The sequence below is a fragment of the Mustela putorius genome, unplaced genomic scaffold (assembly GCF_011764305.1).
Source record: "Mustela putorius furo isolate JIRA1106 unplaced genomic scaffold, ASM1176430v1.1 tig00003834_pilon_pilon_pilon, whole genome shotgun sequence".
NCBI lineage: Eukaryota > Metazoa > Chordata > Mammalia > Carnivora > Mustelidae > Mustela > Mustela putorius.
The window spans coordinates 2,099,303-2,125,078 of NW_025421987.1; positions in this window are offsets into that span (position 1 = coordinate 2,099,303).

Here is a 25,776-nt window from a genome sequence, read left to right on the forward strand (position 1 = left end):
TTTGCCCCAAATGGCTATGGGTTTTTCATTTGCCTTCCAATGTTTCTGATGGGATCCCACAGATTTTCAGACTTGAGTGAGTTCTGAGTCAGACTAAACAAAGACAAATTCCTTGCCTCAACACTTTAGGCAGAGAAAGCCCCCAGGGAAGTTAGAACAGACAAAACAATTCCTTGAAAATAAGCTCTGCTCTGTGCCTTCTGGAGCCAGAGCCCAGAGACCCATTTGGGGACACAGGCTGCCTGCCATCTTCAAGTCTGCTTCTGAGCTGAAGGAAGGTATGAAAAGAGCAAGTGAAAAGCCAAAAAGCATTACCACCATTTTAAAATTGTCTTTTTCTTTATTGAGCATTTACTTGATTGCTGTAAACCTTTCACAATTTTCCAGAATTCTGACAAAACTCATGATCATTTTAGTGTTTTTGTGGAGTGTTGACCCCTTGGTGCTATCTATTACACCAATTTCATGGACATTCTCACTCATTTGCTTTTTAAATTATAGAAATTCCACCCAAATATCATCTTTATATGCTTTCTGCAGACAGAGTGTGAAGACTGCAGCTTCTGCTTCTTCCCCTGGAGGCCAGAAAGATACATTCAATGAGACACTAAATATGTCTTCAGCATCCCAGATATCTCATTTCAAATTTTTTCCAGTATATCAAGAGTTAACATTTTGAAAACATGGTTAAGACATACACAACTAAACAGATGCTTTTTTATTATTCTGTACTCAAAACGAAACTAACCTATTTCTTTCCAAACATTGTAGTTCTTCTAGTCCTATTATCTCATAAGCACACTGTGCTGTAAGTTTAGTCCCCCCGAAATTGACACATTAAAAAAAAAACCCAAAACCCAAAACCAAAACAAAGCCAAACCCTCAAAAATGAGAGCTGTTTTAACTTAATAAAAGCCCAGACATGGAAACTCTCAACATTTTTGTAATGACTCTGAGTATGCAGAATATTGAGGCATTTGTAATGAATGTAAAAGTCTTTGATATACACAAACTGACATGGAAGGCAGGCATCCAGGGTATCCTGCCGTGTAGGCAATGAAGGGTCATGCTGCAAGAAAGCTGTCTAAATATGAAAGCTCAGTTTTGAAAATTATTCATGAACAGATAGGAGATGAAATCACAAGAGGAGGAATCCCTCAGTGATGAGGATATAGCGACAAAGTGAATCCAACCCAGGTATAAGGTATATTTTCATTAGAATAAGTGGAAAAGGAAAATGTTGAAGTTGTAAATTAGAGAACAATAGATTACAAGTGTTTAAACTTCCCTGTGTCATTCTTAATAGGGGAATTTTAATCCTGAATTTCAAAAATATGCATATAAATTAATCCATATAGATGTTTGGATAAAGTAAGTGTAAGTACAGTTTTGTTTCCTTCTCCACGAGCTTTTATCTGTAGCCTGTATTCTCAGACAACCAAAAGGAAGGCATAATGTATTTGTATCTCTACATTAAGTATATTTCTCTTCTCTCCTTCTGATTCCTTAAAAAAAAAAAAGAGTACAATAGTGCACAGAGATAGAAGGAAAGGGAATAATTGTTATGGAGACTTTGACACATGTTTGGAAAAAGAGAGGCAGATGGAAACTTACAGCTACATCAAAGATAGTGGAAGGAGTCATGGTCTGATGCACCCACAAGAAAAGGCTGCAGTAACACTGTTTGCCCAGCAGCAGCCTAGAGAAACAACAGCCTAGGAAGAGAGTAGATGGAGAGATGGAATGAAGAACAGAGAAGGGTATTAGATGTGGTTATGCCAATGGCTGAAATTTGTGCCAATCATTCTTTCTACATTTTAACTTCACTCACATGTTGTGTAGAATCATTGGCAGTATGACCATGGCTCCCAGAGCAAATCTTTTAAAAGTGGAATGATCTGCCTAAAAATCGTACTATAGTTTTAATCAGGCCAAAATAAATTCATCATCTGCATTTTACTAATTTGGGGTTGATCTTAGTAGTCGTTATTGTAAACATGGCTCTAATATTAGGCTTTCAACTGGAAACACCATTTCTACAAACACAAAATGCCACACTGCCTCTCCAGCTCAGAAGAAACAGCTATTATGAAATTACATGTATATACATATAGTATGTAGGTATTTTCCCAATAAGCCTATAATTGTTTAGAAAGTACTTAGAATGTGGTTAAGCAAACCCTGCACCAGAAATTCTAATCTAATTAATTTGGCATAACATCATGTATACATTAAAAACTCCTTGATGAATGATTTTAACAAATAGCCACAGTGAAGAACAATGTCTATAATTATGAATAGATAACTAATAATCACCAGGTATAGTACACACTTTAAAGATTTTTAGAACATGAAGAATATGTGTGTATGTATATAGACATATATATGATTTTCATTAACTTAGTATCAAATATTCTTTATTAATAACAAATGCTAGAAAACAATGGAAAATATTACAAGGAGAGGGCGCCTGGGTGGCTCAGTGGGTTAAGCCTCTGCCTTTGGCTCAGGTCATGATCTCAGGGTCCTGGGATAGAGTTCTGCATTGGGCTCTCTGCTCTGCAGGGAGCCTGCTTCCTCCTCTCTCTCTGCCTGCCTCTCTGCCTACTTGTGATCTCTGTCTGTCAAATAAATAAATAAATAAAGTCTTTAAAAAAAGAAAAGAAAATATTACAAGGAGAAATGAAATAGAACATAGATTTGATACCCAGTAGAATGCAAATCAAATATAGTCAGACAAAATAAACATAAGAAGATAACAAAATAAACATAATACTTCATATAGACCCACCCATATGACCTCATTTTACACTGATTATCATTTTTATTATTTTTTTAAAGATTTTATTTATATATTTGACAGAGAGAAATCACAAGTAGTCGGAGAGGCAGGCAGAGAGAGAGAGAGGGAAGTAGGCTCCCTGCTGAGTAGAAAGCCCGATACGGGACTCGATCCCAGGACCCCGAGATCATGACCTGAACCAAAGGCAGTGGCTTAACCCACTGAGCCACCCAGGCGCCCCTCATTTTTAAAGTCCTAGTTCCAAATACAGTCACATTCTGAGACACTGGGGGTTAGGACTTCAACAAATGAATTTTAGTGGGGTATAATTCAGCCCATAATACTACAATAACATGCCTTAGCTATCCCACTCTCTCCATCAATATTACTGTACTTTTCAAGGAGCCTCTGGTCCCAACAGATGCTTTGGTTGTACATTACTGAATTTTGTAAAAGATCTACTAACTCTTTAATGGAAAGTACCAACAGACACTTTGTGTCCTAAGATTCCTTGAACCCCCTTCTTCAAAATCCATACCTTATTTTTCCCTTCAATCCAGAACTAAACATATGATTCTTACCCCATCCTAATCAAACCCACCAGCACTGAAAGTCTTGCCTTGAACCAAACCTCCAACCATCGGTAAAATCTGATCTTGCAACCCCATTCTGAGACACTGCCCAAACTCTCCAGAAACACAGTTCTCCTTTACCCTGGTGATCAATAAAGTTGGTTTTCTCTTATCAACAAGTTGTGCAGTTGGTATTTGAGGGTTGCAGGCAAGGAAAAATATAATCTTTTCTTCTACCTTCCGCCTAGGTTCTCTGAGTGGGATTTTGCATTAGAATGAAAAAAGGCAGATGAACAAGAGGAGAACTAACAGAGTTTGTTAATGCATATAGCGCATGTCAGTGATGAGTAACTCCTAAGAGTAGTGAGAACTTGAATTTATATTAACATCTTAAAGAAAGAAAAATACATTTGTAGAGAAGTGACAGGCACAGGAAAAGAGGTTTGGACTTTCAGGGTGTAGCCAGTTGTGGGAGGTAAATATATGGGGACACAAATGGAGTAAGGTTTGTTAGTGAAGCTCCATCTCAGCACCTACTCTTTGTTTTCTTCATGGCCACAAATCTTCCCCAAGAGAGATTTATGGAAGTCCTTGTTTCTTAGAAGATTCTCCTTGTAGTGAGATTAGGGAAGCTCTGGGGAGTCTTATGTCTGCTTCTGTTGATTCTTTTACCTCTAGCTCAAAATAAATGTTCATGCCAAAATGGCATATTTTGGGGGATGGCATATTTTAAATTCCTTCAGAATCCAACATTCTACAACTTGCAACATGTGGTATAAGACATTCAGTGTATTTATTAATAAAATAGAGTCATAAGATTATTGTATACTTGAGATAAAACAATATCAAAGTCATGTTCTAATTATGATGCAATCTGTGGTGTGAATTTTCAAAAGCAATTATGTACTATGTAAAGAGAGCAATTTCACCTTGATGTTTCTAACATTCTTATTCAAATTGACAGGTTAAATAACTTCTAATATATAGCATCCATTCTTTTCCATGAATCATCTTGGTGGATAAAATTTATACAGTCATAAGTTTACAAACACTGTGCATTGAATTCTAATTTTTAGAATCAACTTATGACATTTGTAAGGGAAATAAATTCTAGCAAGAGAGAGAGTCCTCCATACCAATATGGAAAGGAGATGACACAATTTATTACTGGGAGATAATATGACTCCATGCTTGCATATAGTCACTGAAAGATCACAAAGTCAAGACAAAAGCTCATGAAAGTTTACGTATACTAATGTAGAAGGAAAGGTCAATAAAACTTTTTAAAATCTCTTTGAAAGACACATATCTTACCTCTTGCAAAGTGTCCTGTAAAACTCAGGAGGGATTCCGAAGTTAATTTCAGAGTATGTGTTTTAACTCCAACAGTCAGAAGATCTGAGATTTTGCAGTGCAAGTTACAAAAGCTGAACCTATGATTGAGTCTTTCATATTTCAAAAAACATCCTCAGAATGGGGAGGTGGGCAGCCATCTTGATGTGGGACACAGAGGCAGAGGAAAAATTAGTGAATTTCCTTACCTACTGACAGGCCCTTGGAACAGGCAGAGAGACCTCCACCTTAAGGCTTTGCTAAGGGAAAAGGACAATCCTAGCCTGACCAACCCCCTACCCCCAACCAGGATCCTGTAAGTCTACTTTAGCAATTTCTTTAGGAAACTATCTCTAAACCTCTAAGATAGTGTCGACAATCATTCCCAAACATATGGCCCACTGATACACATCTAAAGTGTCTCAAAAGAAGGTTTTATTACTCCTAATGAATAACCTCATAATGAATAACCAGACAATATTTGGCCTCTCAGGGTCCTAGAAAGCTTGCTTCCAAAATTCCTTAGAGACTTATGCCATTCCTAATCCCCTCCCCAACTTACAAGTATATAATAGACTGCTGCTCACATCCCCGGGGCGGCAGGTCTTCCTGCCCATGGGTCCTGTCCCCGTGCTTTAATAAACCACCATTTTGCACCAAAGATGTCTTAAGAATTCTTTCTTGGTCATTGGCTCTGGACCTCACCCCCCGAACCTCACCTATGTTCTAGAACTTCATCAATCTCACCTTTGTTTTACAGAAATTTTTATTTTATTTACTCTTTTTTTTTTAAGACTCATTCATTTATTTGAGAGAGAAAGAACGTGTGGGTGAACCGAGTGTGGGGGAGGGGCAGGGGCAGGGAGAAGCAGGCTCTCTGCAGAGCAGGGAGCTCAACCTGGGGCTCCTTCTCAGGACCCCAGTATCAGGAAATGATCTGAAGGCAGACATAGCCACCCAGGCACCCCTCATTTTATTTACTCTTCAACTCATCAAAACTTTCAAGTGTGTCATAGATTTTTACAACCTATAGGAAATAAAATCATCATTGTTAGAAGCTGGAAGCTGAAACTATTTGGAAATAGATGAGAATGTACAAGCACTCTTCTCTCTCTCTCTATTTTGCATACAAGGAGACTGTCTAAAGTTGATGGATTAAAAACTATAAAACTAACAAATATATGTAGTATATTTGGGAGAAAGATCACTTCCCGTAAAGGTATTTGAGTGGATATTTTTCAAGTTTGATAAAGTAAGATATAAGGATATTGTCAAGATTGCAGAGATGCCTACCAACAGAATTAAGAAGAAAGAGTGATATGAATATGCATCTGATAGTGGGACTGGATAAGCTGAATAATGAAATGACTCATTAGACCTCACTGAGCATACTTAATATAGGGTGACTCGTTAAGGCAAACACAGAAAAGCCTGGGGCCACAGAGATGCTCCTGGACCAGCTTTTGAAGGTCCTTTCTTTAGTTATGCAGAATTCTTTTTGTCTCTGGAGAAGAACCAATGATATATCTGTAAAGAATCTTGATTGTGGGAGATGTCCCACCAGTTTCCTCCTGGGACCTAGTCATGGGATCAAACCAGATTCTGAACAGCTATATCAGGTATAAGCTACCAAAAGGAAGACCGCCCTGGGTGCCACAAGTAGTCAATATTAAACAGCTCATTATAAATCATTAGTTACCAGACTTGTTCTTAATCTAGCCAAAAGCCAAAACATTATGGCTTAACAAGAGAAATATGCAAAGAGCTGTTCTTGTCCAGTTGTAAAGTGACTCTATGTTACACAAGGATAGTATAAGAAGTAAAGTGAAGGACTTCTTCTTTCAATTTTTATTTACCTGTTTAAATTTGACTAATAACAATGCTGAAACATTAATATTTGAAAAATATGCATACCATCTGGTAAAGCATATGCTAGCTTATTTTTGCTTTTACACTTCAGTAAGTACAAAAGATCTAACAGAACTCCATTTAAGATATGCTGACCAATAAAATATAATAAAATCCTTATATAAATATATGGCATTTCCATTTATTTTTGTCATTAAAGTTATTTTTACTGTTGTCATAATGACATTATATCAAGTTAAATGTCACAAGACATTTAATTTCAATTGCTTGCTCTTTGAGGGTAAAAATGAAAATTTAAAAATCAATCGACGACCTCTGATTTAGTTTTTCAATCTACCCAAATAGCAGAAATAATTGTATACATGTTCAAGTAGAATTTTATAAATTCTATTTTGTGCAAAGTTCAACAGTCATGAAATGTATAAATATAGTTCCAATTTACTTATTGAGGTATAGTTCTGAAGTTGTATAAAATTTCATTAATAAAATTGTATCAGTGGCAGCTGAACTCCTTTGGTAAGAAAAATTTGCCCTTCCACTTTTTATATAAAAAAACTAAACTATTTTTCCAATTGTATGGTCAGGTTTTGTTTCTTTTTTTTTTTTTTTTTTTCCCATTTCCTATTTTAGCTTCACACACATTTATGGTATTTTGACTATACTAAGTTTAGAATAAGTCACCATCTTAGAAATTCTTACAACATTTTACTTTTGTCATATCAACATTATTACTCTTTATTTAAAGATGTACAAAGAAATTTTTAAAAATATTCCTCTATTTTCTTTTCTGGGTAATATGGACTTTTGCCTCTGCTATTTTTCACCAAGTAGATAAAGTCATAAAGCTACAATGGGAAAGAAAAGAATAAATTTCTATTAGACAGAAATGAGTAGAAGTCACTTCTTGGTACTGGGTGAAACAGACAGGAGAAAGGAATAGAAAGAAAGTGATAAATATTAATGTTCCATATCATTTTTCTCCCCCAACACACACACACACACACACACATACCACTTCTTTATTCATTCAGCCATCAATGGACATTTCTGCTCTTTCCATAATTTGGCTAATGTTGATAATGCTGCTATAAACATTGGGGTGCACGTGTCCTTTTGAACCAGTATTTGTGAATCCTTTGAGTAAATACCTAAGAGTAAAATTTTTGGATCCTATGGTAGTTCTATTTTTAACTTCTTGAGGAACTTCCATACTGTTTCCCACAGTGACTGCACCAGTTCGCATTCCCACCAATAGTGTAAGATGGTTTCCTTTCCTCAACATCTTCACCAACATCTGTTGTTTCTGGTGTTCTTAATTTTAGCCATTCTGACAGGTATGATGTGGTATCTCATTATGGTTTTGATTTGTACTTCCCTGATGATCAGTGATGTTGAACATCTTTTCATGTGTCTGTTAATCATTTGGATGTCTTCTTTGAAGAAAAATGTTCATGTCTTCTGCGCATTTCTTAACTGGATTATTTGGTGTTTTGGGTGTTGAGTTTAATAAGTTCTTTATAGATTTTGGATACCAACCCTTCATCAGATATGATATTTGCAAATATCTTCTTCCATTCTGGAAGTTACCTTTTAGTTTTGTTGATTGTTTCCTTTGGTGTGCAGAAGTTTTTACCTTAATGGAGTCCCCATAGTTCATTTTTGCTTTTGTTTTCCTTGCCTCTGGAGATGAGTCTAATAAGAAGTCAGAACAGCCAGTGTCAAAGAGGTTACTGCTTGCTTGTGTTCTCCTCCAGCATTTTGATGCTTTCCTGTCTTACTTTCACGTCTTTCATCCATTTTGAATTTACTTTCGTATATGGTATAAGAAAATGGTCCAGTTTCATTCTTCGCATGTTGCTGTTCAGTTTTCCCAACACAATTTGTTAAAAAAAACTGTTATTTTTCCATTGGAGAGTCTTTCCTGCTTTGTTGAAGATTAGTTGACCATATATAGTTGCGGGTCCATTTCTGGGTTTTCTACTCTGCTCCATTGATCTATCTGTTAGTATCATACTGTCTTGATGACTATAACTTAGTAATCTAACTTGAAGTCTGAACTCGTGATGTCTTCAGCTTTGCTTTTCTTTTTCAAGGTTGCTTTGTTTATTTGGGTTCTTCTGTGTTTTCATACAAATTTTAAGATTTTTTTTTCTACCTCTGTGAAAAATGCTGTCGGTATTTTGGTAGGGATTGCATTAAATGTGTAGATTGCTGTGAGTGTTATAGATATTTTAACAATATTTGTTCTTCAAATCCATAAGCATGGAATGTTTTTCCATTTGTATGTATGTGTGTGTGTGTATCTGTGTCCATTTTTGTGTGTGTATTGGTGTATAGGAATGTAACAGATTTTTCTACATTGATTTTATATTCTGTGACATTGCTGAATTTGTGTATCAGTTCTAGCAATTTTTTGGTGGAATCTTTCAGGTTTTCTCCATAGAGTATCATGTCGCCTGGAAATAACATAAATTTGACCTCTCCCTTGCCAATTTGGATGCCTTTTATTTCTTTTTGTTGTCTATTGAGGCTAGAACTCAATAAGAATGGTTAAATAAGAATGGTGAGTGTAGACATCCCTTTCTTGTTCCTGACCTTAGAGGAAAAGCTCTCAGTTTTCCCCATTGAGGATTATATTAGCTGTGGGTCTTCTATATATGGCCTTTATGATGTTGAGGTATGCTCTCTTTATCCCTACTTTGCTGAAGATTTTAAGTATTTATTCTTCTTTAAATGTTCAGTAGAATTCAACTGTGAAGTCAACTGGTCATGGATTTTTATTTTGGGGGAGTTTTTTGATTACTAATTCAATTTAATTGCTGGTAATCAGTCTGTTCACATCTTATTTCTTCCTGATTTAGTTTTGGGAGGTTATTTATTTCCAGGAATTTATACATTTCTTCTTGGTTGTCTAATTTGTTGGTATATAAGAATAGAATCATCATATGATCCAGTAATCCCACTACTGGATATTTCCCCAAACAATATGAAAGCAATAATCAAAAAAGGAGTTTAAACTGGTACAGTACTTTTAGGGAATAATTTGTTAGTACCACTAGATGTTAAAATATAATTATCACCCAGCAGTTGCACTGTTTAATGTATTTCCTAAAGAAACATCTGTGTATGGAAGAAGGCATACACAATGACATTCTTTATGACATATATTTGTGACAGATGGACCCCTATATTTTTTGCAGCATTATTTATAATACCCAGTATGGAAGCAAGCCAGGTAGGATATATGAAAAGTACAATATTATTCAGCTATAAAAAATAATAAAATCCTATGATCTGCAACAGCATGAATGGATCTAAATACTGGTTGAAAAAAGTCAGTCAGAGAAAAACAAATACCATACAAATTCACTGCTATGTGTAATTTCAGAAACAAAACAAATGAACAAATAGGCAATATATTACCACAGGGGTGGTGGGTGGGAGATGGGTTATATAGGTAAAGGGGTTGCACATTATTATAGTGATGACAGTAGAATAGTTGAATCACTATACTATACATGTAAAAGCACTATAACACTGTAGGTTAATGATATTGGAACTACTGATTTTAAAAATACACAACCAAAAAGAAAAAAAAAAGAAATACAGAGGCTATAAAGTCCATAATTTTGACTACACCAAAATTCAGAACTTTAAAAATTAGGAAAAAAAGCTACAGACTGCTAAAATATATTGTCAACCTATATAACAGAGAAGAGATTAATATCCAGAATAGACAAGGTATAGATGAGAAGAAATCAGTTTTCAACCTTTATAATAGGAAAAAGATCATTTTCCATTTCCTACAACAGATACAGAGATCATATAAATCAATTTTAAAACCATAGGAAATTAGAAAACCATTTTAAGATATTATTATATGTTGAGTTTTGGGGGTATTTGATATTGTAGGAGTATAAATTGACCTGGTCCTTTAAGAGAATAATTTGTTAGTACCGCTAGAAGTTAAAATACAACTACAAACAGTTTTGTACTGTTTAATATCTTTCCTGAAGAAATACCTATCTGTGTATGGAAGAAGGCATGTGTAGTGATATTCTTAGTGACATTGTGAGACAATGAAAATTTAAAACAACTTAATTCCTGGTCATCAAAAGAAAAAAAAATTCCAAGTCACAAATAAACATTGTCAGCACACACGCTTGCGCACAAATATTTTTAAAAAAACATTTCCGATTGAAAAAAAACAATCTTGAGAACAATTTAAAATTGTGAATATGACCAAATGGGCTTCTGCCTATTGTATAACAACATTTTATATGGTAGTAATATTTTAAAGGATGACTTTATTTACCTTTTGATCTACAAGCAGTATAGTTAAAACTTTAACTTATCTGACATTTACTCTTATTGATTTTTAGAGTGAGTGCTAAATAATTGAGTTGAATCATGAAATTGGTAATATTCATCCATTCTGACCTTCAAAAATGACAACTTCTTGTTGTTCAATCTAATAATATGGTATGAAGATAATCATTTCTAATTTTAATGGGTACTATTTTCTTAGGTTATGTTTCCAAGCAGAATTACAATTAAAAAGAGTGATCATTAAAGACTGTCAAAACATGACATGTGTACATGCCTCCAGTTTTCTCAAGAATAAGTGTGAAAAGCAAGATATAATATTTAATACTATGAAGTAACAAATTAAAATTTGGAGGCAGTCCTCTCATTTCTAAGCAGATTCCAAGTTTTTAGTCTCCCAGAAAAATATCTCTTTTTAAATTTAATTTTTCTGTTAATTACTACATTAAAGATTGTATTCTTCAGTAATCTCAGACATTGTTCAGTGTTTGGGATGTTTGTGAAAGTAAATACTAATGTATCCCAAATTTTAAAGATAAAATATGCTCAGAAAGTCTGTGTTACTTGTGCAAGATTATGGTGATGGTTGTATAGCAGAACATTTACTATTAATCAGCTTGCCTTGATCCCAAAATTTGTGTAATACTACAGAGTAGAAAACAGTATCCTTGACAAATCACATGTCTCTAATCATGTTTTCCTTTGACACTTAAATTACTGTCTGGGAAAATGACTCTATTACAGGGAAGGCTGAAATTGGTAAAACAAGGTAGAGTTAAGGCAGATATTGAGTTATTAATAACTCGTATTATTGCTCCCTGATTTTAACACCAGATTTTAGTTTGGGGTTTAGGGACACAATAGTTTCTTCTCAGTTGGAATTTGAATAGAAAAAAAATATTATCTGAAATATGAATTGAGAGATTCCTTATTTATTTTTGTTGATAATCCTGTCAGATATTGTGTGAAGTATCCCTTCAAATTCTACCTTTTGGAAAACAAAAGCAGGAAGTGGAGTTAAACCACCTGCATCAGAGCTAAGAATTTGAGAAAGTGTTTGGTTTTACAATCCCAGCTAACCATGAATGTTCCAGCTGAAATGGAAAATCAGGAGGGAGTACAGACAAACACAGTAACAGAGAAATAATAGATCAGGGGATAGCAATGGTGGGTGGTGAGGTTATATTATGAAGGTAGAAGCTTAGAGAAGAGAATATACTGGTATCAGTCTCTGTAAAAGATAACCAATGAGGAATACATCCATCCTGAGTATATGGAACCATTCTTTTTAAAAATAAATTTGGTAGAATTTTTAGAACTAGAGTTCTAGAATTTCTAGAATTTGAAAACACTGTAAAAACCCTATTTCAAATTGAAAATGAATAAATAAGTCTCTGTGTAATTTAAAATGAGTTTTAGTTCACATATTTGGCCTGTATATTTATGTGTACCAATAACTCTAATAAGAGACTGTCAAGTTTAATATTAAACTGAGTTTCAATCACATTTTTATATTAAATACTTTGTACAATAAAATGCTTTTTGTCTCTATATGAAGTTTAGCATGTTTCCAAACATAAATTCATTTTATAGTTTTAGCATATTAATATGATTATATTAACTTGAAAAAAATAAGTACTCCTGGACTTTGACTTTGATAACCTACATCCATTAACACTGACCAAAGAAAATACTGAAAAATCAAGAAAGATCTTAATCCCTAACTATGAAATAAACAACACACAATTACATAATGGCAATGAGCTTTATTAATAGTGTTGAATTTCTGTGAGAATTTACTATATGTTAGGTTACAAGATAAGTGAGAATTTACTACATATTAAGTCACAAGATAATAGTCAATACCCTTATTTTATTTACGAGGAAGCTGAAACCAGAAAGCTAGAGTAAACTGCCATAACTCAAACTGGCTATAATAATTGTGTCAGGGTGTGAAGTTTGTGTTCTTTCCAATGTAAACTACCACTTTATATATTCAAGACAAAAATCACTGTCAGGAAGCTAATATCAGGAGAAATGAGTAGAATTCAGGCAGAACTCTAGAAAATGGGTACAGAATCAACTAAGGATCATACACATATATGAACTTAGATGTCACATTCCTTGAATAATGATAATTACTGATGCTGATGGCATTTATTGCTATATTGCTAAAGAATCTGTATTTAATCTCATGTTCATTAAACACGTAATATTTTAATATTTAACTCACCCCTTTCTGAAATCAACATATACCTAATAAAATCACACACATATAGGTATATAATTATATATATATCTACATTTATATATAAATGTGTATATATATATATATCTTAACATTGTAAATAAGTAAATTGTAAATTGTAAATATATTGTAAATACATGACTGATGTATGTATGTATGTATGTATGTAAATACATGACTGATACGGGGATTACAGTGTAGCTTTAGGACAATAACAAATAATTGTGCCAGATTTAAGAGAAAATTCTTTAAATATCCCAAAAAGCCATGTTTAGTAAGATCTTCTCTTCCTCCCTTGCTTCCTTCCTTCCTTCTTTCCTTCCTTTCTTCCTGCACTATAGTTGACATAGAATGTTACACTAGTTTCAGGTGTACAATATAAGGAAGCACTTCTGACTTTTAAAGGCGAGGAAACACAAATCGAGAATCTGTGTTTTAATGACATTTCCTAAGGAATTCTTATTCTCTGTTGCTATAATTTTATCAGTGTTCCTACTTGCTTTTCCTTGTGATCTGTCCATATACCCGGGATTTGCATGTGTTTTCTTATTCTTTTCATTGTTCAAAGTGCTGCCTTTTGACCTAGGTTTTTGATTGGATGTCCATGTTTCTTCTCAGGGATCCTAGGATATCAGTGATGAAATCATTTTTTTTTCTTTTTTCTTTTTTTCCACTCTCAATTTGCCTGCAAACACACTATTTGCATTTATTCTTTAAGAATCTTCCAATGAGTTTTCTTCACCCTGAAGATCATATGCTTGGCTGTATTCCTAAATCGTATTTCTTACAATTTACAATATTATGTCATTTCTGGCTTCCTCTTTCTTGGCTGATCCATTAATCACTGAGAGTTATGTCTAACTCTTCCAACATTCTACACAACCAGGTGCTCAAGTGTTCCTAATGACTTCTTAATCAAAAAGACATTTCCTTTACCACTATGCTGCTTAACAGCTCATTTGATGAAGTAAAAAGAACACAGGTATTTCAATATGAATTTTGTGCCTGTGTTATTTTCCACGTCTTTTCTACCCATATACACAGAATTTATATACTTTGAAAGACTTTGTTTGACTAAAAATAATTTATTTATTATTTTTTTAAAATTTATTTATTTATTTGACAGACAGAGATCACAAGTAGACAGAGAGGCAGGCAGAGGAAGAGGGAGAAGCAGGCTCTCTGCCGAGCAGAGAGGCCGACCAGGGTCTCGATCCCACGACCTTGGGATCATGACCTGAGCTGAAGGCAGAGGATTTAATCCACTGAGCCACCCAGGTGCCCCTGACTAAAAATCATTTAGGAGAAACACCCCAAATACCACAATTTCATGTTCAGTATTTATAGATTGCATTTCTCCTACCAATCTATGTTTTCTTAGATTATAAATTACATGAAAGTGAAGAGTTTTAATCTCTGTATTTTAATACACCCACTCAGAGTAACATATACATTAGTAATCAATAGATATTGTTTTATGTATGAAGTTTTTTTCCTTTAATCTTGGTGAAACTAAACCTCTAAAAAATATGAGGAGTCTTTAAAACAAAAAAATGATTGAATTTATCTATTTGACACAGAGAGAGAGACAGTGAGAGGGAATACTAGCAAGGGGAGTGGAATAGGGAAAGTTGCTTTCCACTGAGCAGGGAGCCCTGAATGGGGCTGGATCCTAGGACCCTGGGATCATGGCCTGAGCTGAAGGCAGGCGCTTAATGACTGAGCCACCCAGGCCCCCCTGAGGAGTTCTGTTTTTTAATTTGTCTGAGCATATTCATCTGGGAAGAGTTAGATACTCCCATGGTGCCAGAAATCACCTGTATGGTCTCAAAATTTGCGTTTCTACCTTTGAAATCTCGAGTTCAAGTCCTACGTGTTTAGTTCTTTGATAGTCTACTTGTGTTGCAAACTGAAAATAAGCTCCTTTTGTTGATGTTCCTGTGATACTTTGGGGAAGGGCTATGGTATAAAAATTATCAGCAGTATTATTCTCCTGTTCTTTGATATATATCACCACTTAAATGGCACATTCCCATCCTCTCAGGTACTGTTTTCCTGGAAATACATACTCTGTAACTAAATTCAGCCAATTTCATTGCAAATTGCATTGCTTACAAATACAGGCTTCTGCTATTTTTCTTTTTTCTTTTTCTTTTTTTTTTTGCTGTTCTTTTCTTTTCTAACAGTCTACCTTGTTGTCTTTGACCTCAGAATGTTGTAAAAGAATACTGATTGTCCATTTGCTTTTTATGTTGTTGTTGTTGTAATATATTTCTTCTGTTTATCGTTTTCTTTTCTTTTATTGTGGTAAAATCACTTAACATATGATCTATTTTATTAACCAGTTTTTAAGTGTATAATATGTTATTGTTAACTATAGTTTACCATGCTGTATAGCAGATCTGTGGAAATTATTCATGTCGCTTAACTGAAACTTTATGCATATTGATTAATAAACCCCCATTTCCCCTTCCCTGCAGACCCTGGAAACTACCATTCCAACTCTTTGATTCAATGCATTTGACTATTTTAGGTATCTCATATAAGTGGAATTATGTCACACTTGTCTTTCCATAACCAGTTTATTTCACTTAGCATAATCATCAAAATTTATCTGTTTTCACATAATGAAGAATTTTCTTCTCTTTTTCAGGCTGACTGGGATTCTATTGTATGTATATATTACATTTTCTTTACCCATCTGTTGATGGACATTTATGGTATTTCCACATTTTGATTACTGTGACTAATGTTGCAATAAACATAAGAGAGCTAGTATCCTGTTGAGATCCTAATTTCAATTATTTTGTATAAATACCTACAAGTGAGATTGCTGGATTATATGGTAGTTCTACTTTTAATTTTTTGAGGAAGCTATGTACAACTACTATAACAAGTGCACCATTTTGCATTCCCACCAAAAGTGTGCCAGGGTTCTAATTTCTCCACATCCTCCTCAAAAACTTGCCTTTTTTTTACTGAAGTATAGTTGACACACAATGTCACATTTGCTTCAGGTGTACAATATAGTGATTCAATGACTGTATATTATGCTATGCTCACAGATGTTCCTCAAAAAATTAAAAATAGAAACAACTTTCAATCCAGTAATTCCATTTCTGGGCATTTACCCAAAGAAAATGAAAACACAAATTGAAAAAAAAGATACAGGTATCCTTATGCTTACTGTATTTTGTTTTTTAAATAATAGCCATGCTTAACAGTGTGAGGTGATACCTTATTAATGGTCCTACAAAAAAAGAAATGTATAGGTCAATATTCCCGATGAATACAGTTGCAAAAATTCTCAACAAAATGAAAGTAGGTTGAATCCAATAGCATATTAAAAATTATTATACATCGGGGTATCTGGGTGTCTCAGTGGGTTAAAGCCCCTGCCTTCGGCTCAGGTCATAATCCCAGAGTCCTAGGATTGAGCCTCGCGTCAGGCTTTCTGCTCAACAGAGAGCTGCTTCCCCCTCTCTCTATCTGCCTGCCTTTCTGCCTACTTGTGATCTCTGTCAAATAAATAGATGACATCTTTAAAAAATTATTATACACCATAACCAAGTGGGATCTATCCCTGAGATACTAGGATGGTTCAACACACAAAAGCTGTGGTATGCCATAATAACAGAATAAAGAATAAAAATTATATGATCATCTTAGTGAATGCAAAAATAGAATTTGACCAAATTTAACATTTTTTCATGGTAAAACAAACAAACAAACAAACAAACCCTCTCAATAAATGAGGAATAGAAGGAAAGAGACTAACATAATCAAGACCATATATAGAAAGCCATATTCAATGGTGAAAAACTGAAAGTTTTTCCACTAATATCAGTAATAAGTTAAGGATGCCCACTCCCACCACTACCATTCAACATACTATTGAAAATCCTAGCCAGAGAAATTAGGCAAGAAAAATAAATAACAGGCATCTAAACTGGAAAAGAAGAAGTAAAGCTGTCTCTATATGGATATGACATGGTCCTAAATACAGGAAACCCTAACCCTAAAGATTCCACAACCAAAACTGTTAGAACAGATTTAAAATTTCAGTAAAAGTTGCAGAATACAAAATCAACATAGAAAAATAACTGTACACTAACAAAAAACTATTGGAAATTTAAAAAACAATCCCATGTACAACAGCATCAAAAACATTAAAATAAAGTTAACTAAATAGATGAATGACTTATATGCGGAAAACTGCAGCACATTAATAAAAGAAATTAAACACTAATAAATGGGAAGTCATCACTGTCCATGGATTGAATGATTTAATATTATAACAATGTCCATACTACTAGAAGCGATCCACAGATTCAATGTAATTACTATGAAAATAATAATGCCATTTATACAGAAATATAAAATATCTAGAATTTATAAAAAAAACTTTAAGAGACCACAAATAGTCAAATTAATCTTGAGAAAGAAGTACAAAGCTGGAGGCATCACACTTTCTGATTTCAAAATGTAATACAAAGGTACAGTACTCAAAATGATGATGGTACTGGCACAAAAACATATAAACAAATCGAACAAAAAAGAGAGTCTAGAAATAAATCACTCCTAGATGCCCACTGACAAGGGCATCAAGAATACAGAACAAGGACAGCCTCCTCAAAAACTGGTGCTAGGAAAACTGCATATCCACTTGTTAAAAAATGGTATCAGATCCTCTTCTTAGACCATACACAGCAATCAACTGAAAATGGATTAAAAGACCTATATGTAAAACTTGAAACTGTAAAACTCTTAAAAGAAAACAGAAGAAAAACTTGGTCACAATAGTCTCTTAATGGTTTCATGGAGATGACCACAAAAGCACAGGCAATAATAAAACAAAAGCAAAAATAAACAAGTGGGACTATATCAAACTAAAAAGTTTCTGCACAGGGGCACCTGGGTGGCTCAGTTGGTTAAGTGTCCCCCTTCAGCTCAGGTCATGATCTCAGGATCCTGGGATGGAGCCAGGTTGGGGCTCCAAGTTCAGCCGGGAGTTTCCCTCTCTCTCTGCCCCCTTCCTCGACCCCTCCCCCTGCTTGTGCTCTCTCTCTCTCTTTCAAATAAATAAATAAAATCTTTAAAATAATTTCTGCACAGCAAAGGAAACAATCAACAGAATTAAGACAACCTGCGGAATGGGAACAAATATTTTCAAACCATATATCTGATAAAGGGTTAAACTCCAAAATAGATAAGAAACTCTTACAACTCATTAACAAAAAACAAAACAAAAAACAACAACAACAACAAAAAAACCCAAAAAACTAATAACTTGATTTAAATATGAGTTAAAGCCTTGAATAGACATTTGTTCAAAAAAAGCATATAAATAAATTGCCAATAGGTACATGAAAAAATTCTCAAGCTCACCAATAATTAAGGAAAATAAAAATATACTGATTTCTATTTTCCACAAAAAATAACTGAGAACCTTATGATCTGGCCCCTGGCCTGGGTTCACACCACTTCTGGTTCTTTATCTCACTGTTCCTTCTTATGAGTAGCATATCTCAACCACGTTAGACTGGTCAGTATTAGCAATATAGCCTTGGTAACTTTCCATTGATGTCCATCCTTCCTTTACTGCTGGAATGCTATCCTCTCTTTTGTATCATTCTTTGAAAGCTACACAGTCTTCAAGGATTGGGCTTAGTTCTAAAGCCCAACTGCATTAAACCTTTCTTAGAATATCAGCCTGAAGTTAATTTCGGCTTACTTGGCCTTCTATAACGCATAAATTATTTTTTGGTGAGGGAATAGTGGTGACAGAATATTTATCATAATCTTATTCTAAACATTATGTGTATTTTATCTCTACTATTCATGTTTTAATACTTGGAATAACAAACTCAGTCATAGATATGTTTGTATTTCTGAAATTTTTGAGGAATGATTCTTGTATATTCTTTTATTACATCTGTATAGATCTTTATGTGACATAAATTATTTCTGCATATACTATACTTCTTTGTTTGCTATAAAAAGCCTTCATGACACAAAAAGAGATAAAAACAGGATAAAATGCTATATAACAGGGAAACTGTAGTGAGCTCATGACATATTTTGTTCTCATTTAATCAATACCAAAACTGTGGCTTGCAAAATATCACAGCTACAAGTCGAGGCTCAAGGACCACTTCACAATTATTTCAGCTCTAAGATTTGGGAACAGCTTGCATTTGGGTAGTGCAAAATAAATGTGTCACTTTTCATGAGGATGTATCTCTATTTTTTATTAATATGAAAGTATAACCCCCTACCTTGCTCGGGAGAATAGAGCGGCCTAGTGTGGAGATGAACAGTTATCTCCCATCTCCATCAGCCTGGATCACTGAATCATAGCATGTATGACATACTATAGTGTTTCTTGTGCCAAGATCAGACATGCTTTGGGCAAGAATGAATTTAGTGTTCGGGCATTAAACCACAGTTTCTGTTTGTTTGTTAATTACTACATCATATTCTTGCTATCCTAATACAGCTCCCAGTCCTACAATTCTAAGTATTAGACTGTAGATTCTTCCAGGTTTTCTATGTAAATACATATCCTTACTTTACAAAATCTCTTTTTACCAATCATGATGACTTTAAATTTTTGGCTTATTTCTATTATTTGCTTACTTGCTAACTACAAAATATAAGAAATACCATTGCACATTCTTCACTTGCTCTTGATTTTGAAGGGAAACCTTTTAAAAATTTACTATTAAGTAATATACTTGTTAGTTTTTATCAGTTTATTCTGTTAAGAAAATTATTTTTGTCACTCCATTTAGAGTACATTTATATTTAATAATGAGTGGTATGAATAATCTAATGATCCTCTCAATCCATTGAAATAAACATGATTGATTTTCCTTAATCTGCTTATCTAGTATATGATAACAACAGGTTCTTAAATATTCATCCTGTTTTGAGTTATAGGAAGAAGATTATATTTTTAAGTCACTGTTAGATTCAATTTTCTAATATTGTCCATGTTTTATAATTTATATTTATGAGTATAGTAGCTTATAATTTCCTTTTCTCCTAAGGTTTATGTATCAAATGTATAGAATCTATAAAAGATTCATAAGATTATTTGTTATTGTTCTTCTTTAATACTCCAAATTTTTGAAAACTAGAATATTTTGCTTCTTGAATATTGGATAGAATTCACCATTAAGATGATTTGGGTATGATGATAGCTTTTTGGTTTATGTTTAGGTACTGATTTCATTATTTAAAAAAAATAAAAGTATAGCCGACATAGTGTGACATTAGTTTCAGGTATACCATATAGTGATTCAACTTCTCTATAACTTATGCTATGCTCACCGCAAGTGTAGTACCATCTGTCACCATAGTGCACTATTACAATATCATGGACTGTATTCTCTATGCTCTGTCTTGTATTCATTCTATAAATGGAAACTTGTGTCTCCTGCTTCCTGCTTCATACATTTTACCCATCCCTCTATTCTTCCTCCCTCTGACAACTGTCATTTTCTCTGTATTTAAACTTCTGATTTTGTTTTTTGCTTATTCATAGCCAGGATACGAAAACTACTTAAGTGTCCATAAATAGATGAATGGTTAAGGGAGATGTTGTGTGTGTGTGTGTGTGTGAACACATATACACAAAATAGAATATTATGCAGACATAACAAATGATAAAATATTTCCATTTGCAAGAACATGGATGAACCTAGAAGGTATGTTAAGTGGAATAAGTCTGCCGGAGAAAGACAAATACCATAGGAGTTCACTCATATCTGGAATCTAAACCAATAAAATAATTTATTTGACTATTTAATATTGTGAAAACACCCATAATATCCACTTTTTAGTTAATTAAGGAAATTTCACTTTCTCTAGAACAATTTTCATTTAAAGCAGCTTTTTCTTATTTGCTGGTAATATATTTTATCATATTTTCTCATTAATTTTTAATATTTTTACTACATTTTCAGTTTCGTCTCTTTTCAATTTTTGTCTTTTTTTTTTTTCAGATTTTGTTTATTTATTTGAGAAAGAGAGAGCACAAGGACGGGAAGAGGTAGAAACAGACTTCCCACTGAGCAAGGAGCCTGAAGCCATGCTTGATCCCAGGACTTCAAAATCATGACCTAAACCAAATTCAGACACTTAATTGACTAAGTTAAGTGCTTAAGACACAAAGGACCCACTCTTTTCTGTTCTTAATTGTATTTTTCCATCAATGTTGTCAGAAGTTGACAAATTTTATTAGACTTAGAATTACAAGAATTTAAAATCATTGATTTCTCTGTATTTTTTTGAAATTATTTTATGTTCTGCCTTTATTCTCCAATTCCTTTTGTAAATTCTCCGGTAGAGACTTATCACAGACTTTTTCAAGTATTTAAGGATGAAACTGTTAAGTATGCTTCCACATATTTTTCCATATGATGTTTAGCTAACAAATATAAATAAATTCTAATTTCCATTATGATTTGTCCTTTTACCTGTGGTTTGTTTCAATGGGCCATCTTTTTTAAACAGTTATTTCAGGATGTTTTTTATTGATTTCTAAATTGCACTATGATCAGAGAGATCTGTGTAATATTGTGTTTTTTAATTAAATTTTTAATGAAGTTTTCTTTACTGATTATTAACTTTTAATAATCAGTTAAATTTTAATTTTTAAGGTTAATTTCTAAATGTTCCATGAATTCTAGAAAACAGTATGTGCTCTCCAGCTGCTGAGTGAAATGTTCAGATATACACATTAGATTAAGTTTCTTAATTGTGTTGTGCAAATCTTTAATTTTCTGACTGATTATTTTATTTGATTTATCTGTCAATTCCCAGGAAATGTGTATTAAAATGTCTCAATATGATTATGGGTTTTAAAAAATTTTTTCTAGGAATTCTGTCAGTTTTTTTTTTTTGATCCAAAAACTGATGACAGAACCATTATCCTTCAGAAGGTTTATATTTTCTTATAGAATCAAATATGTTACCATTACTTAATTTTTTTGCATTAATGTATAATTTGTCTAATTTTTTCACACCAATTCAGCTATACCTGTTTTATTTGGTTTAGCACTTCTAGCTATGTCTTCTAGGCATGATTCAAATTGCAATATTTATAAAAGAATGATGCAATTTTCTTGTTATAAAAAACCCTAATAAAAAATAATTGGTAGATAAAACCCCAAGCAAAGGATCTATTTGCCTCTTGAAGAATTACATGGATATCTGACAAATACATGTATGTTACAATGAAGCATTTAAACAGTATTCCCAAACTCTCTGCTAATTGATCAGAACATTTAATATAAATATGCTGGACATTTAAAATTTCCATATATCAACTTATACTGGCTGTATTTTAAATCTTAGAATTTAAAAAAAAAATAAAATTTTGCTTTTATATATAAACAAAATTATTTCATGTTATAATTTCATGATAAATTCCATATCTACTAGTTCAGGGGATTGTTTTTTTGTTTTTGCCTCTAATGGTGGTTTCTTTCTGCATGTACTTTGTGATTTATAATTCGAGTCCATGCTTTGTGAACACTTTCAAGGGAAATTTTTGAGATCTGTTTAAAATAAATTTTGCTTTTCTTTCTTCCAGAGAAATACAAGCACTACCTAATATAGGTCTATCTAAACCAAATCAACCACTTAGGTTTCTCTAGAAGCAGGTAGATTATAAATGATAGTCCTGGACCTATTTGAGAACAGTCATGCAGTCAAAATTTTTAGGGAGCTCTTTTTTCTCTTCTCTATTCAGAGTCAAAGCTGAGACAGACATTTTTCTCAGTCTCCCCTTGTGAAACAGATAATTTTACTTCTCTAAACAGCATCTCAGGCTTGTCTCCCATGACCACGCCCTAAGTCCTAAAGTAATGTATATCCCCTAGGAGCTGGACGTTCGTATTGCTAAATTACCTCCTTAAATCTATACTTCCTCCTAACTTTCTATTTTCTGAGAATTTTTCTCACTTTCTTGCCAACCTCTGGATGCCTGCATGTGTACATTCACATGCATGTTATCTCTTCTATTTGATCACAAAGAACATGTTTTCTAAAAAAGTGGTCTCCTTGGAATAAATTTTCAGATGTATATATTTTAATTATGAAATATTTAGGGAAATTCTTCCTTGTCTTTATGCTACAATATATCCCTTTCAGTTTATTATCTATTTTTTTGGAACAAGGAGTGTAGAGTCCCACAAAGCCAATTACTTTCTCATTAGCCACATGTTTACTGCTAGTTTCTTCCTCTCAGATTTAATGCTAGGAGACAGAATCTTATTCACACAGTCAGTTCAAATTCACATGGTTGGAATTCACCTAGCATAGCTCCCCTGTGTGAAAAGATACAAACTACCTATGCAGACAATACAAAATATTTCCAGAATATCCTGATCTCAAGCTTTTACATTCAGTATTTACACATATACCTTGCCTAATTCACCTTACTTTCTAGCAGGGGATTGATGTCTTGAAATTGCTTTTAAAAGGACTTTTATTCCAGTGTGGAGAGAGCAAATCATTTTTGATTGGCACATAACCTTTGTCCTTGATCGAAGTCTGGGGTTTTGCACAGGGAGGCAGACTTGTACTACAGTTATCAGGAGAGAATACTGAAACTTCAAACCTTTATTTTAGAAACTTATCTGCATGACCATGTTTAAATATTTTCCAGTTGATCTCACAATTCCATCATGGTGGCAATGAGCTTTGTCACAAGCAGTGATGCCAAGTTTTTCCATTGTCACTAGAGGAACCATGACCCCCTTATATTTTCCTCAGCCCTTCCTGCTCAGCTGAGCCCTGTAGATTAGAAAACCTGGTAAGGTGGTTCTATAATATTAATTCATTGGAGAATTACTTCTCCTATTATTCTTTTACTTCTCCTAGGCACTAAATTTACTGAACCAAAAAGATATTAAAAAGTTAAATTTTAGCTTTAAATTATGTCCTGCAAGTCACAGCACAATAAAATATACTTAATGCTGTGAAGGCACTATGGGAGTCATCATAATTTGATGTTGCTAAGAGCAACTAGGACATTTAAAGAGGAGAATTAAGGGTAGTATACCTAATGTGAATAAAAATTAAGATCATAGTAAAAGATAGAAAAATGTTATGCAGAAATGATTGAAGACATCTTGGTGGACTTACCCTCTCTTTAGCCAGTTAATATTTTATCTATTTATGTTTGTCTTTTCTGACAATAATGCTTTCTACACTTCTTATTCAACTCTCGATCAGGTCTCCAACTTCTACCCAAAAACTGCAGCTGACTTAGTCGAAAGAGCATATACTTGGAGCTCAGGCATATATAGTTACCTGATAATTCTTCAACTAATGTACCAAATAGTCTTATTTTGCTAACCTCACTAAGCTTCACTTTATTATTTCATTATTGTTCTGAAATGAAGTATGTAAGATGCCTCACATAAAGAAGATTTCATATTCAGGTACAAGAATTAGTAGAAGCATTTTACTCATTTTTTCCAAAGCTATACACAGTAGCTAAATTATCCATGAATTGCTTATATGTATAGGAGGGATCAAACAAATTGTATAATAATTAGATATGCTGTTGGGGAACATCATTGAAAGACATGACCCCCCACTGACCTGTGAGCTGGACCCAGGCACTTGGGTTTTCCTCCTCTGTCCTTGGAATATGGGTTCTGGCTTGTCTTTCTGCTTCCACAGGCTTTTTTTCATAGAACACAGTCTTGAGATCATGATGTGATTTTGAGAACACCTGCATGGTATACACCTACTCTGTATACCCAGGTCAGTCCCCTTTACCAACTTTTAAGATCTGGCTGGCAGGTGTAGGATCCATTTATCTTGCTGCTTCACAAGACCAAGCCTTGTATATAAATTTCTTTGCTTAGTAAAACTGCCACCTACCTATATGGAATGGCCTGCCTCTTTCTTTGGGTTTCTCCTTGACCTCTGCATGCAGTGGAGGGTAGGGTGCTGTGGGGTGGAGAGTGTCCAGATTATTCAAGGAAGTCTCCTGAGAAGGGTGTGAACCAGCATACACTCTCTATATCTTCAATTGGAAGCCTAGTTCATCCACAGGTCTTATTATGAATAACCTTAAGTATTTATGAACCAATTAGATTATAACACAGAGAAAATAAGATCTAAAATTTGGTACTTCACTTTTACAATATAAATATCATTTTTCTTAACTACAAAAATAAAACTATCATATTTGGGGCTCTGGATAGATTCTATGAATACAATCTTGAAACTAAAAAAAAATCAACAATTATATTTGGCTTCAAGAACAGTAATTGATGTCATCATAAAGAGTGTCCACTTTATTCTAAAGATTTGTGTGGGGCATTTAAGGATTCAAGGATTACTCACTAATTTATAAACAGTAATTATAGCATTGCACTTTCCCATAAGAAAAGGAACTGGCCCAAGATGGCCCTAGGAATCTCAGTTAGAAGAAGTCATGGCCTCTGTTTTAGAACGCCACAATTAATAGGACAGCTTCTTTGCTAGTTTCAGCAAAATTTTCTTCTTCCTATAAAACACTACGTATTTTTACAAAATACAGATTTTTTTATTGTTTTTCTACATTGGTAGGGTACCAGTGTAACCCTAACTCTGCCATTTACCAGCTGAATGACCTTGGG